This window comes from Cherax quadricarinatus, chromosome 64 (genome assembly GCF_038502225.1).
Source record: "Cherax quadricarinatus isolate ZL_2023a chromosome 64, ASM3850222v1, whole genome shotgun sequence".
Classification (NCBI taxonomy): domain Eukaryota; kingdom Metazoa; phylum Arthropoda; class Malacostraca; order Decapoda; family Parastacidae; genus Cherax; species Cherax quadricarinatus.
In genome coordinates, this window is record NC_091355.1 from 8,225,318 (window position 1) to 8,241,193 (window position 15,876).

At 43.3% G+C, this 15,876-nt stretch overlaps 1 protein-coding gene across 1 annotated transcript in view; it reads right to left on the bottom strand.

Annotated features, from left to right (window-relative positions):
* The window catches only part of Kdm3 (Lysine demethylase 3), a 1,464,865-nt gene extending 1,455,430 nt beyond the window's left edge, over positions 1–9,435 (bottom strand). Inside the window, exon 1 of the mRNA XM_070098742.1 lies at positions 9,289–9,435. The gene's annotated coding sequence lies outside the window, so the exon portion shown is untranslated. The remainder of the gene's footprint in view (positions 1–9,288) is intronic.
* Between the last annotated feature and the right edge of the window lie 6,441 nt (positions 9,436–15,876).

The window sequence follows — 15,876 nt, forward strand, 5'->3', positions numbered from 1 at the left end:
ATACTGGGGCCGCGCAACTCCTCCGCCGCCGCCATCAAAACTAGACATTGTTATATCATCGTTGAATTACCTTCATTGCACTCCTCTTGAAGTTAAACATGTCACATACTTCATCTCGGGTACTTCTCGCTACGTGGGTATGTGGGTAACTGCACCTAGCGGTCCCGAAAAGCCCCATTCAACATTAAGTGTTATCATCAGTAGGAGGAATTTTGAATCTACGGTGTTGAAACTTACCTTTTCAGCAAGTCTTATGGTAAAACACCTGAGTCAGCTGCCATAGGCACTTGTCGATATATACTTTAACTGTTTTGTGGGTATGGGGGTATGTCACATCATTCATGAAAAAATTAAAACGTTTCTCTCAATCACAGGTCATTCATGAAAAAGCTAGAACGTTTCTCTCAATCAGAGGTCATTCATGAAAAAGCTAGAACGTTTTTCAATCACAGGTCATTCATGAAAAAAGCAACATTTCTCTTAATCAGTAAACATACTAAAACAACTCGTGTCTAAAATTATTTCAATCGACAAATATGTCTTAGCGAACATAAGTAAATTTAGGGTATAAAAAAAAATCACAATCATGCCATTGTCACTTAGTAATACAGTACCTACAAATATAATTGTAAATTTGTATTTCTCTTAAAGAAGTTCCTTGATGCCAGCGAATGGCTCTTGATCCAAGAATCCGAACCTCCCTTTCCTTGGATCGAATCACTGAATCCCATTTCCCCCCTGGTGCTGCATGACCCCTATGAGTTTAGTGCTTTCTGTATACTAATAACTGGGTTTATATATGAAGTACACTGAAGGTCTCACGGTCGAAAACAATATCGTAACTGCAAGAAAAATGATAGGTTGGATAACTAGAACTTACAGAACAAGATGTGCTAAGAGAATGGTGATACCCAGCCACTAACATGCTGAGGCGCTATGACCAGGGCACAGCCAAGGGGAAATGCTCTTTCTGAAAATCAGTGAAAAGGCCAGGCTTCACAGGGGTGACAACACAACAGCAAGGGTTTGAGCCATGGAAGGAGAGAGCTCTCTCCATGGGAACTAGAGGAACATTGTTTCCTTGGATCAAACCCATTTACCGCCCGATGCACGACTGTTTTAGCGCTTCACGAGGCCGGTAAACAATCAAATTAATAATAGCACTAATACCAAAAATAACAGTATTACTACTTATGTACAGTTCATTATTACTACTATTAATAAATTATTATGTAACTATTACTACTATAGTATTCATAAATAATAACAGCAATTACTATTAATAAATTATAACAATATACTCAGATCATAACATAATCGAGGTTTAGACATGTATGCGCGGAGCCCCAGACCGACAAAATGGGATCAGTCAGGAGGGAGCCTTCACCAAATTCAACTTCAATAACAAGAACATAAAGTGGGACCAAGTAAACCAAGTCCTAAACGATATAAGCTGGGAAGATAGATTAAGCAACACAGACCCCCAGCTTATGCCTAGAACAGATTATCTGTGGCACTCGATGTATGCTCAAGGCATATTCCTTTAAGAAAAAGAAGCAGATGTAAATTAGAAAGAGACAGTCGCTCCCTTTACAGGCGACGGAAAAGAATAACAGAGCGGCTAAAAGAGGCCAATATATCTGCAATGCGTAGGGAGACACCGGTCAGAGAAATAGCAAACATCGAACTAAAGCTAAAGGAATCTTATAGGAGTCAGAAATCGCGGGAAGAGCTAAAAGACATAAATGAAATCGAAAGAAACCCAAAGTATTTCTTCTCCTATGCCAAATCAAAGTCGAGAACAACATCCAGTACTGGGCCCCTACTTAAACAAGATGGGTTCTACACAGATGACAGCAAGGAAATGAGTGAGCTACTCAAGTCCCAATATGACTCAGTTTTTAGCAAGCCGCTAACCAGACTGAGTCGAAGATCTAAATGAATTTTTTGAGACAGCCACAGAATTTGGTATACACAAGCCTATCTGATGTTATCCTGACGCCAAACGATTTCGAACAGGCGATAAACGACATGCCCATGCACTCTGCCCCAGGGCCAGACTCGTAGAACTCCGTGTTCATCAAGAACTGCAAGAAGCCCCTATCACGAGCTTCTAACATCCTATGGAGAGGAAGCATGGACACAGGGGTCGTCCCACAGTTACTAAAAACAACAGACATAGCCCCACTCCACAAAGGGGGCAGTAAAGCAATAGCAAAGAACTACAGACCGATAGCGCTAACATCCCATATCATAAAAATCTTTGAAAGGGTCCTAAGAAGCAAGTTCGCCACCCATCTAGATACCCATCAATTACACAACCCAGGGCAACATGGGTTAAGAGCAGGTCGCTCCTGTCTGTCCCAATTACTTGATCACGACAAGGTCTTAGATGCGCTAGAAGACAAAAAGAGTGCAGATGTAATATACACAGACTTTGCAAAAGCCTTCGACAAGTGTGACCATAGCGTAATAGCGCACAAAATGCGTGCTAAAGGAATAACAGGAAAAGTTGGTAGATGGATCTACAATTTTCTCACAAACAGAACACAAAGAGTAGTAGTCAACAGAGTCAAGTCTGAGGCGGCTACGGTGAAAAGCTCTGTTCCGCAAGGCACAGTACTCGCTCCCATCTTTTCTCATCCTCATATCTGACAGACAAGGATGTCAGCAGCAGCACCGTGTCTTCCTTTGCAGATGACACCCTAATCTGCAAACACTGCAAGGCTCCAGACGGACATCAACCAAATCTTTCAATGGGCTGCAGAAAACAATATGAAGTTCAACGATGAGAAATTTCAATTGCTCCGATATGGTAAACATGAAGAAATTAAAACTTCATCAGACTATAAAACAAATTCCAGCCACACAATAGAGCAAAAAACTAACGTCAAAGACCTGGGAGTGATCATGTCGGAAGATCTCACCTTCAAGGACCATAACATTGTATCAATCGCATCTGCTAGAAAAATGACGGGACTGATAATGAGAACCTTCAAAACTAGGGATGCCAAGCCCATGATGGCACTCTTCAGGTCGCTTATTCTATCTAGGCTGGAATATTGCTGCACACTAACAGCACCTTTCAAGGCAGGTGAAATTGCTGAGATAGAAAATGTACAGAGAACCTTCACGGCACGCATAACGGAGATGAAACACCTCAATTACTGGGAGCGCTTGAAGTTCCTGAACCTGTACTCCCTGGAACGCAGGCGGGAGAGATACATGATTATATACACCTGGAAAATCCCAGAGGGACTAGTACCAAACTTGCACACGAAAATCACTCTCTACGAAAGCAAAAGACTCGGCAGACGATGCAACATCCCCCCAATGAAAAGCAGGGGCGTCACAAGCACGTTAAGTGACAACATAATAAGTGTCAGGGGCCCAAGACTGTTCAACTGCCTCCCAGCATACATATGGGGGATTACCAATAGACCCAAGCAGGCACTGGACAAGCACCTAAAGTCGGTACCTGACCAGCCAGGCTGTGGCTCGTACGTTGGATTGCGTGCAGCCTGCAGTACAGCCTGGTTGATCAGGCCCTGATCCACCATGAAGCCTGGTCACAGACCGGGCCGCGGGGGCGTTGACCCCCGGAACTCTCTCCAGATAAACAGCAGGTAAATGCAACTGTTAATAAATTATAATAACAGCAATTATAACTAACATTTATAACAAAAACTACCAATAATAGCAATATAATAATTACTAATAACATATAATGAAAAAAGACAATCACTTTCAGAAAGCAAAAAAGCAATTATGTGGCTGGTGTGTTGCGTATGCTGCAACACACACGAAATTGGACAAAGAAACAAGGGGCCACAACTAGAAGTTAAAAACTAGGATGAGTCATAGGGGTGTTAGGAAGTACTTCTTCAGCCTTAGAGTTGTCAGGAAACGAAACAATCTGGAGAGTTAAGTAACGGAGGCAGGAGGTAAGAGGTACAATAAGGTTCTTGGAGCAGGGAGAAAGTGGGCCTAGTAACGATCAGCGAAGAGGCAGGGCCAGGAGTTAAGACTCAGCCCCTGCAACCACAAATAGGTAAGTTGCACACACACACACACACACACACACACACACACACACAGCATATATACAACATTTTATCTCGGGCCTTGAGGCAAATTATGCAGTACTGTACACACGAAGCCAGACCACAAAACTCTAGGTACCCAGCAGGACACAAGTGTTGTTTCCCGAGAGCCAGTGGCACCAGGGTGATGGTTAGCTAATTCATCTCCACTGTATGCATTTACCCATGAGAAAGAAGAGCATAATTTGTCTTCAGGTGCATAGCTTCCATTCCAGCTTCTATTGGTTGCAAAAATAAAATAAAATTCACTTGTTCTGTAAATTGCAATGCTATACATATGTCGTGCCGAATAGGTAAAACTTGCTATTTTGGCTTCAATAGCAACGCTCTTCTTGCCGAATAAGGCAAGTGAAAATTTGTGCATGCAATAATTTCAGAAAAATCATTCTGAACCTAGCGAAAAAAATATATTGCATTGTGTTTATTAAATTATTGTAAACTTACCTAAAACATATTTAGTTGGATTAGGCTAGGTAAGCTTTCTACGGTTCTTTTGGTACAAAATTATTTTTTACATTAACACAAATGAAAAAAAATATACGTATCTTTAAACGTATAAGAGAAAATTTTAGAAAGGAGTTAATTTTAAATGAGTTCTTGCTAACTGACCAGTTTTACCTATTCGGCACGAGACACTATATATATACACACACACACACACATATATATATATATATATATATATATATATATACATGTGTGTGTGTGTGTGTGTGTGTGTGTGTGTGTGTGTGCGGGCCGCATTTTGTGTACAAGCATAAATTATCATAAATTTTACACCAAACATGCTCTCTAAACGGCATTGTAGGGGGAAAAATTGAGGAAAAATCTTTAACACGCGGAGGTATGAGAGAAATATAAAAGGAAAATCCATAGCTTAAAACAACGTTAAAAGTTTCCGTTGCTCATATTATCATACGTTTTGTCTACATCATCGAAGCTGACAATGTGTGAGGGAAGTACCAGTGTGTGTGTGTGTGTGTGTGTGTGTGTGTGTGTGTGTGTGTGTGTGTGTGTGTGTGTAGAGGCGGCATCTGTAAGTGATGTGATATGTGGGACCGCTGCCTCTTGCTCTAAGTCTTCAATTACATGTTCACCATGCAATAAAGGAAATATAATTAAGGTAACGAAAGTAACTAACCATGACAGGACTCGCAGTAATAATTCAAGTTGGACAAATTTAGATTTAGAAAGATACAGCGATGTATCTGGCAAAAGAACTGTAAATGAGTGGATTTCCCAGGTAGCGTCACAGGAATGAGAACTTTGGGTAGTTTTAAATATAGGTTTAACAGGTACATAAATGGGTGTATGTTGGACCTGCCTACCATGGACCAACAGGGATACTGAAGTGTCCTTTCATTATGTTCTTTAAAACGCTCGTTGATCAATTGTTTTAAATTCAGTTAACACTCACGTTCAGTGTTATGAAATAATATAATATAATATAATATAATATATATATATATATATATATATATATATATATATATATTCTTTCATTCAACACACCGGCCGTATCCCACCGAGATGGGGTGGCCCTAAAGGAAAAACGAAAGTTTCTCCTTTTACATTTAGTAATATATACAGGAGAAGAGGTTACTAGCCCCTTGCTCCCATTATATATATATATATATATATATATATATTATATATATATATATTATATATATATATATATTATATATATATATATATATATATGCGCGATTTTATGTTCTTCTGAAACTGCTGTTAGCAGTGTGAAATTGGCAGAGATTTAAAACTGAAAATTACAGGCATTTTCCGCACGACAGGATGTAGAAGGTCAAAACGTGGCCACTCGGTTATTACGAATAGTATCGTCTTGTGGCAACTCGAAACCGGTAATGGCATACAGTAACTGGGGAATGGGGAGAGGGTATATCAGGTTTGATGGGAGGAAGAGGAAGGTAGCTCCAACTCCTTGGATGAAGAACATTCACCAGCAATTATAATCATGGGGAAGCGCTAAACCCATAGGATTAGTGTCTGTGGGGGGGATGGAAAACTTAATTCAGGGAACTGGAGCATAGATCCAATTCCCTAGATCAAGAGCCCTTCACTAGGGTCAAGGAACCTCCCTTGAGGGGCAGCATTAGAATAGCTCTTCCTGGAGAAGGGAAAAGGGGGGGGGCTATCTCAGTAATGAAATGTGACATTGGCTTCCCATAGATTTGCGAATATAATTACTTAAATCGACATTTGTGTGAATCTATAGGTGGAGATAAAAAAAATCTTTTAAAAACAAAAAATCTGATAAAATGAATACACGGGAAGAGGAGACTGGGAACGTATGTCCAGTTCTCGAATTTAGGGATGGAAGTGAGAACTAGGTAGGCTACATGTATTATATATACCCAAACGTATACGTCTCTAGTGTATTCAAACTCACAAAATTTACCTTAAACCCTATTTTATGGGTTAAAATATTCTGGATTTGTGATGAATAGGTTACATACAGGTTTATGGCCATCGTGTAGTCGACAGGCTTTAAACCTCATTAACCGGTATACTTGATGCTCGTGTTACAGTCTAACAGACATTTTTGGGCCCCAGTTTTCATTTTTTAGATGCCAGAATAATTTAACACATGCCCCATAAAACTTTATGGTACGATGCACATTTTCTATAGCAATATGAGCAAGTCTCTTGATCTCGGCCAGAGTTCGCTCGAGGCTGGTTCACACGGCCCAGGTGATCCTTATTTCAGTGCGGGAAGACTTACATTCACGGTGAAGCACTAAACCTGCAGTGGTCGAACAGCGCCTCGGGAAACAGGAGGCAATCTTGGTTCGAACTACGGATACGGTAACTTCAATTCCTTGGCTCAAGAGCCTTTCACCTGTATCAAGGCTTCCCGTTGGAAAGGGGGGAAAATCTCAACACAACTTCATACCAAATTCCCAGTTTCTCAATAACAAAATCTTTGCTTCTGTGTACAGCTGTACATATTTTTGCAATATTAGGAGGCTGTATATTAATTAAATTTTGTTCACCCGTTTAATCGCTGTGCTATATAAATTCTTTGGCCGACATTTCGCCATGGAAGCGAGACACTCCATTCTCGATTGCTAGCGCATTCGGTACATACATTATAGTCCGTGGTTCGATCCCCGGTAAGGGTAGAAACATTAAGGCGCATTTCCTTAAGACACCTGCTGTTCATGTTCACCTAACATTAAATAGGTACCTGGGTGTTACCCAACTGGTGTGGGTCGCATCCTGGGGACAAAACTGACCTAATTTGCCCGAAATGCTTTGCATAACAAGGGGCTTTCAATATAGAAGAATGTCATTGATGCCAGCTAGGCATCAATGACATGTACTAGTAGAAAAGATTATTAAACAAACATGATCGTACTAACCGCAAGACCATCATGACCATCTTGCCGAAAGATCAGCAAGAAAATATTAATATCGGTATCTTCAAGCAGCTAGAAAATAACAGTTATCCATAATACAGAAAACGGTACCTACATTAACCGTTTCATTCAATTTCTATCACCCACGATGTACAACAGTCTAGAGAGAAGTACGGACAACTTAAGTACTAGATGTACAGAATATATCAAACATTGCCTTTTTTTCTGGTTATACCTGTTCTATCTGGTCGTAGTCTGTGTGCAGTGTCGAAGAGCGTCGATATGTATTCAATTTAGTAGCCCGGATTGATCACTACGCCGACATACAATAAAAATTGAACTTTTCTAAAATTTTCTTTTATGGATTAGTATATTCTTTCATTGAAAACAGTACAAAAAAATGGCTTTGCATCAATCCTAACTTGAGACCTCACCTAACCTTGATATAATGAACGTCAAAATTTAGCCTAATTCTGCTAAATATATTTCAAAGATTAAAATTATCTTATTTAAAATTAATTAAAATCAAGGCTATATTTTTTTCATTATACTGAGACCAATTTTAGCAGGGTACATAAATTTCATTCTCCTTATTGAACAAAAATGACCGATGCTTTTTAAGCCATACTCGCCGACTATGATTGTTCGGCAAGACAGAGACACACAGACACATTGTATGTATCTATGTATATAATATGTACAAACAGCTTTTAATATCTATTGCAGAGATTAAATTATTCTACACTGGTGGTACACAGGTGACGCGTAGCCTATACTTGAGGTCTGGAATTTCCGATCCCAGGGTCGTATGGAAGTAATTTCCAAGTATTTTATTACGGAGGATTCTTAATATTGTGGAAATGTTTCATCGGCGGCGAAAATAGTCAAATTGATTAGGTTCTCGACGCTAATAACTTTGAACATTACAAAGTACCAGTCTCGTTCGTGATGTCATGCACACCAACCATCACTTGAATTTGAAAAAAAAATGTAAGAGATAATTACGGCGATTTATTTAATAAAAAGGCGGACTGTTCTAACTAATTAAGCTTCATAAGCTAAGAGATTGTCAGACACTAAATCAAAAGATTAAATGATAAAGTAAATACAATAGCACTAATTATGATTATATGCCATCGGGGGCGCTAAACCCGTAGGAGTCGTGTAGAGCCTAGGGAATAAGAAGCATTCAACTTCGACCCAAAGGAAGAAAAGGTCCAATTTCTTGGATCAAGAGCCCTTTACCGGCATCCAAGCACCTCCCTTGAGGGACACCAGACAGACCATCAAGTCTGGTCCTCATAATACTACAACAGACTGAGAGGCAGCAAGATACAGGTATCAAAGAATAATAATAATACCTACAAGTTTAATAAACGACTATTATTATTATTATAATCAAGGGGGAAGCGCTAAACCCGGAGGATTATACAGCGCCTGGGGGGGATGTGGAAGGCATTCAGGCTTAATTCGGGGAACTGGAGCACAGATCCAATTCCCTAAATCAAGAGCCCCTCACCAACATCAAGGAACCTTCCTTGAGGGGAATAAACGACTAGATGAAATTATTATTTTAACAGGGAAGCACTAAATCCGCAGGGTTCATACGTATTCACCTGCACCCCCCCCCCCCCCCGCCATGAATGTAGAAAGTATATAAACAAAACACTTAATACCCGTTATCGCGCAGATAACACAAGGTCTTCATTTTAATTCAAGTGATAAGTATTTAAGGAACACTGTAACTACTACATACACATTAAAAGCTAAAAAGTGCAAACACAACAATAAATGAAGAGTACTTGTGTGCTGAGGTTGATGTTTCCTCCAGACGAGTTTTGGCCGCCAACCTTCTTTCTGCTTCACCATCTTCCACTACTAGCAGTCATTAGCACCTGTTGTTTAGTGGGAAATAAATCTGATACTAACACTCAAGACAACTTAAACTAACGTCTTATATACACTGCTGGACCTTCACACCTCTGAGTGTTGACCCGCCACCTGTGTCCTGGTCACCTTAACCTCACTCAGCACTACAACTTATCCACATTAACATAAAGGCTATAATTTCCCTGTTTATCCTTACTATTAGGGAGCGCTAAATAATTAATATGTATATATGTATGCAAACCAGTGCCAGGTTATTTCCTGCTGAATTGTCCACTTAATGTATATAATTTACATTATCAGAAGACATGCAGTGACGTCACTCGGTGGTAACAATCATTTTCTGAAACTAAAATACTTTAACATTCTACATAAGACCATATATCTGGGACCAGCTGTATGGCCCTACGGGTTTAGCACTTTCCAATATATTAAAAACAATATATCTTAAATCCAGGTATAGATACAGAAATTTGAGAATCATAACATGACTTTGAAGCTGTGTACGTTAAAATACGTGGATACTCCAAGCTTATTCTGACCTTCCAAGAGAAATAAATACCTTGATGCTGGTGAGAGGCTCTTGATTCAAGGAAGTGGATTTCTCCTCCCCTTCCTAGCGTCAGACTTGATTGCCGCCTCTTAATCTCTTGGGCGTTGTATGACCCCTACTAATTTAGCGCTTTCCCGTGATAATGATTACAGAGAAAAGAATCATCGTTTGAAATGTGTAACAGTCGCATATATGATATCCACACATGAAGCTCCCCGACTCCCACCCATGAGGCTTCAACATACAAGGCTCCCACACACGTAGCTACTCCCATACACGAGGCTTCCACACGAGGCTCCACATATGAGGCTTCCACACATGAGGCTCCATATGAGGCTTCCACACACGAGGCTCTCACATATGAGGCTTCCACACATGAGGCTCCCACATATGAGGTTTCCACATATGGGGCTCCCACACATGGGATTCCCACACATGAGCTTTACACACATGAAGCTCCCATACATGGGACCCCCAAACAAAGCTCAAACATGGGGCTCTCGTTCATGAAGCTCCTACACATGGCCCCTCACACACTGGGCTTCCCCACATACAGGGCTCTCCCACATATGAAGCTTCTACACATGGAACTCCCACATGAGGTTCCCACACATGGGGCTCCCACACGTGACTCCTACACATGTGCTCCACACATTGAGCTTCCCCACATATGGGGCTCACACACATGAAACTTCTACACATGGAGCTCCCACTTTAGGTTCCCACACATGGGGCTTCCACACTGGGCTCCTACACATGGGCTAGCTGATACACGTAGGGCTGTAGCCTCATGTTTTCTATCTACACACCATAGGGCAACAGCTCAAGGAGTAATCTCAACTCCCATATCAGAGAAACGAGTATAATACTCTACATGCACAGCAAATGCACAAGGCCAGGATTTGAAGTTCTCATAGACCATGGCAACTCAAGAAAATTCCATGTCATAACTGCCTTTAGTCTCCTTGCTGCAACGTTAAAAGCCCATACCTCACACCCATGTAAGTGTTGGTACCACTATGATACATTCCTTTTTTTTTTTTTGCTCTCATAGAAAAACTTTTCAGTTATTCCTGTTTGCTGATGTAAACTTAATGACAATAAAAGCAGGTGAGGCCAAGAAAAGGCTCCAAAGGGATCTAGACAAATTGAAAGAGTGATCAGGTAAGTGGTTGCATGAATTCAATTGTAGCAAATGAAGGATCAAGAAGATTGGGGAAGGAGCAAGAATACAGGAAACAGAGTATAAACTAATGGAGCAAATGCTGCAAACTTCACTCAAGAGACATAGGGGTGAGCATAAGGCCCAGTACAATGCTAGAGGCTCATATCAGCCAAATAATCTCTGCAGCCAATACTTGTTTGGTAGATTTAAGAGTAACCCTCAGGAATCTCAAAAAACAATCATTTTGGGCCCTTAATATAATATATATTAGGCCCATCTTGGAGTATGGTGCACTAGTATGGAATCTGTACCTGTAAAAACCATGTTAAGAAACTGAAGAAAGTGTATAAGTACGAAACAAGACTTGTTCCTGAGCTATGGGGCATAAACAAGAGGCTAATGAAATTGGGCCTAACGACATTGGAAGACAGAAGAACCAGGGGACACATACAAAATCTTCAGGAAAATTGATAAGGTAGATAGGGATAGGCTGTTTGAGAGGTGAGAACCAGAAACTCCACTAGAAGTTAATAGCGCAGATAAAGCACAGGGATGTTAGTATTTCTTCAGTCCCAATAAGAGAGGTTAGGAAGTGGAATGATCTTTGTGAGTATGTAATGAAGGCAGGTTCCAAACACAGTTCTAAGAGCAAGTATGATAGGCCCCATGAGGCTAAGAGGGAGCAAATCTGAAGAGTGGCAAGTTAATAGGCAGGGTCAGAATCTGAGAATCAACACCTGCAACCACCAGCGAGTACACCACCTACCTTTTTTTCCACTTCATCTTTCACTGATCCATCTGCTGATATGTCGAACAGAGTGCAATGGACAAATGAAGAAGCAGCAGCAGTTACACACACAGCAAGAGGCATTCCTAAGCATCCCAAGCACTCAGGCTGCAGCCCAAAGCTGGGGTGTGGCTCTAAAAGGATCCTGTAGTGCTTGCTGCCTTTGCACCTCCTGACATCATCTGCTGCTATGCAGCTGCCACACCCTTCAAGCCCAGTGGGGCGGGGTTTGTGGCAGCCCAACGTGCCTAGCTTCTCCTTTCAAGCCCAGTGAGGGAAGGGAATGGGGCTAGGCCTGGGGACAGCTAGTCCCAGAAGATGAGGAGGTACTTGCACCTCCTCCCATGGCAGACATACTTCTCAGACACTCCCATCAAAGGTTGGGTCGCCAGCTGGCAGAGACCCGGGTCAGCAGTACCGGCGAATCTCAGAAAAGCAAAGCATGCTGATATGTCCACTCCCAAATATCTAAATACATCGACTTCCTCTATACTCCCTCCCTCCAATCTGATTTGTCTCAATGTTCATAAACTTAACCTTACCCACACTCCAGTAGCACAACAAATTGGTAGGTAAGACGCATAGACAACTTTATTCCGAAATGTTTCGCCTACACAGTAGGCTTCTTCAGTCGAGTACAGAAAGTAGGCAGGAGCAGTAGATATGTGAAGACGATGTAATCAGTCCATCACCCTTGAAGTCGTGGATTTGAGGTTGTCAGTCCCTCTTCCTGTTGAAGTTCTGTTCCAAAGTCTGGAACTAACTGAAGATCAAGCGACAGTGTTGAGACTTAAACACTGTCGGAAGGAGAGGTGCAGAGTAGTAGTTGTGAGAATGTAGCCACTGAGAGGTCACGTCCCTCTCAGATCAAACAGTTCTCGCTGGTACTGTATACCATCTTGATATTCACTCTGTCAGACACTGCAACACAATGGCATCTTGGTACAGAAGAGAAAACACCTTGGACAACTTTTTCAAGTGAGAATTGTTTGATCTGAGAGGGACGTGACCTCTCAGTGGCTACATTCTCACTGCTACTACTCTGCACCTCTCCTTCCGACAGTATTTAAGTCTCAGCACTGTCGCTTGATCTTCAGTTAGTTCCAGACTTTGGAACAGAACTTCTCCAGGCTGAGAGACTGACAACCTCAAATCCACGACTTCAAGGGTGATGGACTGATTACATCGTCTTCACATCTCTACTGCTCCTGCCTAGTTTCTGTACTCAACTGAAGAAGCCTACTGTGTAGGCGAAACGTTTCGGAATATAATTGCCTAAATGTTGCCCATGTGTCTTACCTACCAACCTGTCGGTATTGTATACCATTTTGATATTTACTTTGTCAGACTGCTTTAGTGGCTTCGTTCCTATCTCCAGGACAGTCTTCCAGGGGCATGCCTCTTCTCTCAAGACCCTGGACAACGGCACTCCACAGGGCGGGGTGCTTAGTCCCACCCTGTTCAATGTACTGATGCACCAGCTGGTGTGCCTGCCTTTCTCCAGAGGCACTATCCTCCTCAGCTGTGCCGATGACCTGGCACTTGTCGTACCTAGGAAGCGCCGGCTTTTGCAGCGTGCCCAGGAGGACCTCGATCTGCTGGCTTCTACTTGCCATCGCTTGGGGGTTAAGATATCTGCGGCAAAATCCAAAGCCATGATCCTTCGCACCAGGGTGCCCAGTCAGAGGCTGCGGGTCCTGGGCATCGACCTGGAGTGGGTTCACAGTTATAGGTACCTTGGCATCTACATTGACAGGCACCTCACCTTCCAGAAACATGTGCGCCACATTAAAGAGAGGGCTCTTCAGAGGGTCAGGCCATTGAGTGCCATGGCCAACCCTAGGGTTAGGGCCAGCCTCGAGGTCATGAGGTTGTTCTACATCCAGGCAATATGTTCTCTCGTTGACTATGGGGCACTTGCTCTGATTCACGCCAGACCCACAAACATCAAATCCCTCTGTATCATCCAGAACAAAGCTGTATGGGCCATGCTGGGGGCTCATAGGTGGGCCAATGCAGTAGCTCTGAACCTTGAGGTGCAGCTACAGCCTCTCCAACTGGTAGCTGCCGAGAGGATCGCAAAGTATCTCCGACTCCCAGGGGCTGACAAACTGATGAGAGATTTACGGGTCCGCCAGGGACAGGTCATTCCACTGCATCCCAGCCGCCGATGGATGTGGTCGGTAGCAGATGCCACATGGAAGCTCTTGCCCATGACATTGCTCCAGGCGGGAAGCTGCGACAGACTGGCAGCGAACTACACGGTGCCACCCCCTTGGGCACCAGAGCTGTTTGCGGTGCACTGGACAACCCTACCAGACAGCAAGAGGCATTGCACCCAGGACATTCTGCAACGACTTGTCTCGGCTAGCATTGTGTGTGCGGAAGGCCCTGGGTGTGTGCCATATTACACCGATGGCTCCAGAGACCCAGTGGCAGGCCGCACAGCTGCTGGGATGTTCCACAGCAATCTGACAGCAGGTTGGCGCCTCCCAGACCATTGCACCATCCTCCAGGCTGAACTCTTTGCCATCCAACAAGCTCTGCAGCATGCTCTTGCAGACCATCAGCATCCCCCCATCATCCATGTTGATTCCAAGGCAGCGATCCAAGTGCTTATGCACAGAGAGCCAAAGGACAACATACACTTAATCACATCCATCCGGGGTGACCTGCAGACTCTCATGGCCCAGGGTCGCAGGGCTACCATCAACTGGATCCCGAGCCATGTGGGTATCCCTGGCAATGATGCTGCAGATGAGGCTGCTAGGACTGCAACCCTCGAGGCACAGCCACGTGCTGCAATCTCCATCAGCCTCAGCCAGATTGCGCTGTGGGCTGCCGGTGCGGCCAGGCACCCATTTCCTGACCCTGAGGATTCACGGAGCCTCTGTTGGTATGTCAGGGCGACCCACAGGGTGCCCCCTCCAAGTATTCGGACACAGTCCAGAGAACTGAGGGTGCATATCCACCGCCTACGCTTAGGGTATCCCACCACTGCGCAGATTGTTGAACAGGCACGAGAGGAGCTCTGTGCTCATTGTGACCGAATGGTTCCGAAGCCCTTGGTGCACTACCTGTTAGACTGCCTGGCTATGATGCCCCTTCGCCGTAGATACTTCCCAATGACCCCAGTGGGGCAGGCCCGAGAGGATGAGGCAGCACATCTTGTGTACTTAGCCGTCAGGGACTTGGAAACCTTACTTCCAGTCATTGCACGTCATCCGCCCCCCCGCTAAAGTTGCTGCGAGGGCCTGCTTTGGGCCTCCATTGCACTGCACACCAGCCGCTGTTCGTGCACACTAACGTTTGGTACGTCATCTGGCCATAGAGCCGGTGAGGTACCCCCCCCTTCCTGCTGAAGACCTGCCACGCAGGTGCAAGTAAAGATAAACGACACTTCCCTACCCGGGGAGCCAATGCTGGGTCACCAAAATGGAAGAGACCCGGGCCGGGATACCATACCGGCGAATCAAATAAAATAGAATGCAACACAATGGCATCTTGGTACAGAAGAGAAAACACCTTGGACAACTTTTTCAAGTGAGAATTGTTTGATCTGAGAGGGACGTGACCTCTCAGTGGCTACATTCTCACTACTACTACTCTGCACCTCTCCTTCCAACAGTATATAGGTCTCAGCACTGTCGCTTGATCTTCAGTTAGTTCCAGACTTTGGACAGAACTTCTCCAGGCTGAGAGACTGACAACCTCAAATCCACGACTTCAAGGGTGATGGACTGATTACATTGTCTTCACATCTCTACTGCTCCTGCCTACTTTCTGTACTCGAATGATGAAGCCTACTGTGTAGGCGAAACGGTTCGGAATAAAGTTGCCTATGTGTTTTACCTACCAACCTGTCAGTATTATATACCATTTTAATATTCAGCACAACAAATTATTGCGTACCTATGTGAACATTATTATAATCATAACTAAGCACTAAACGCATAAGGGTCATACAGTGCTGACCTATATGAATAATGCATTTATAT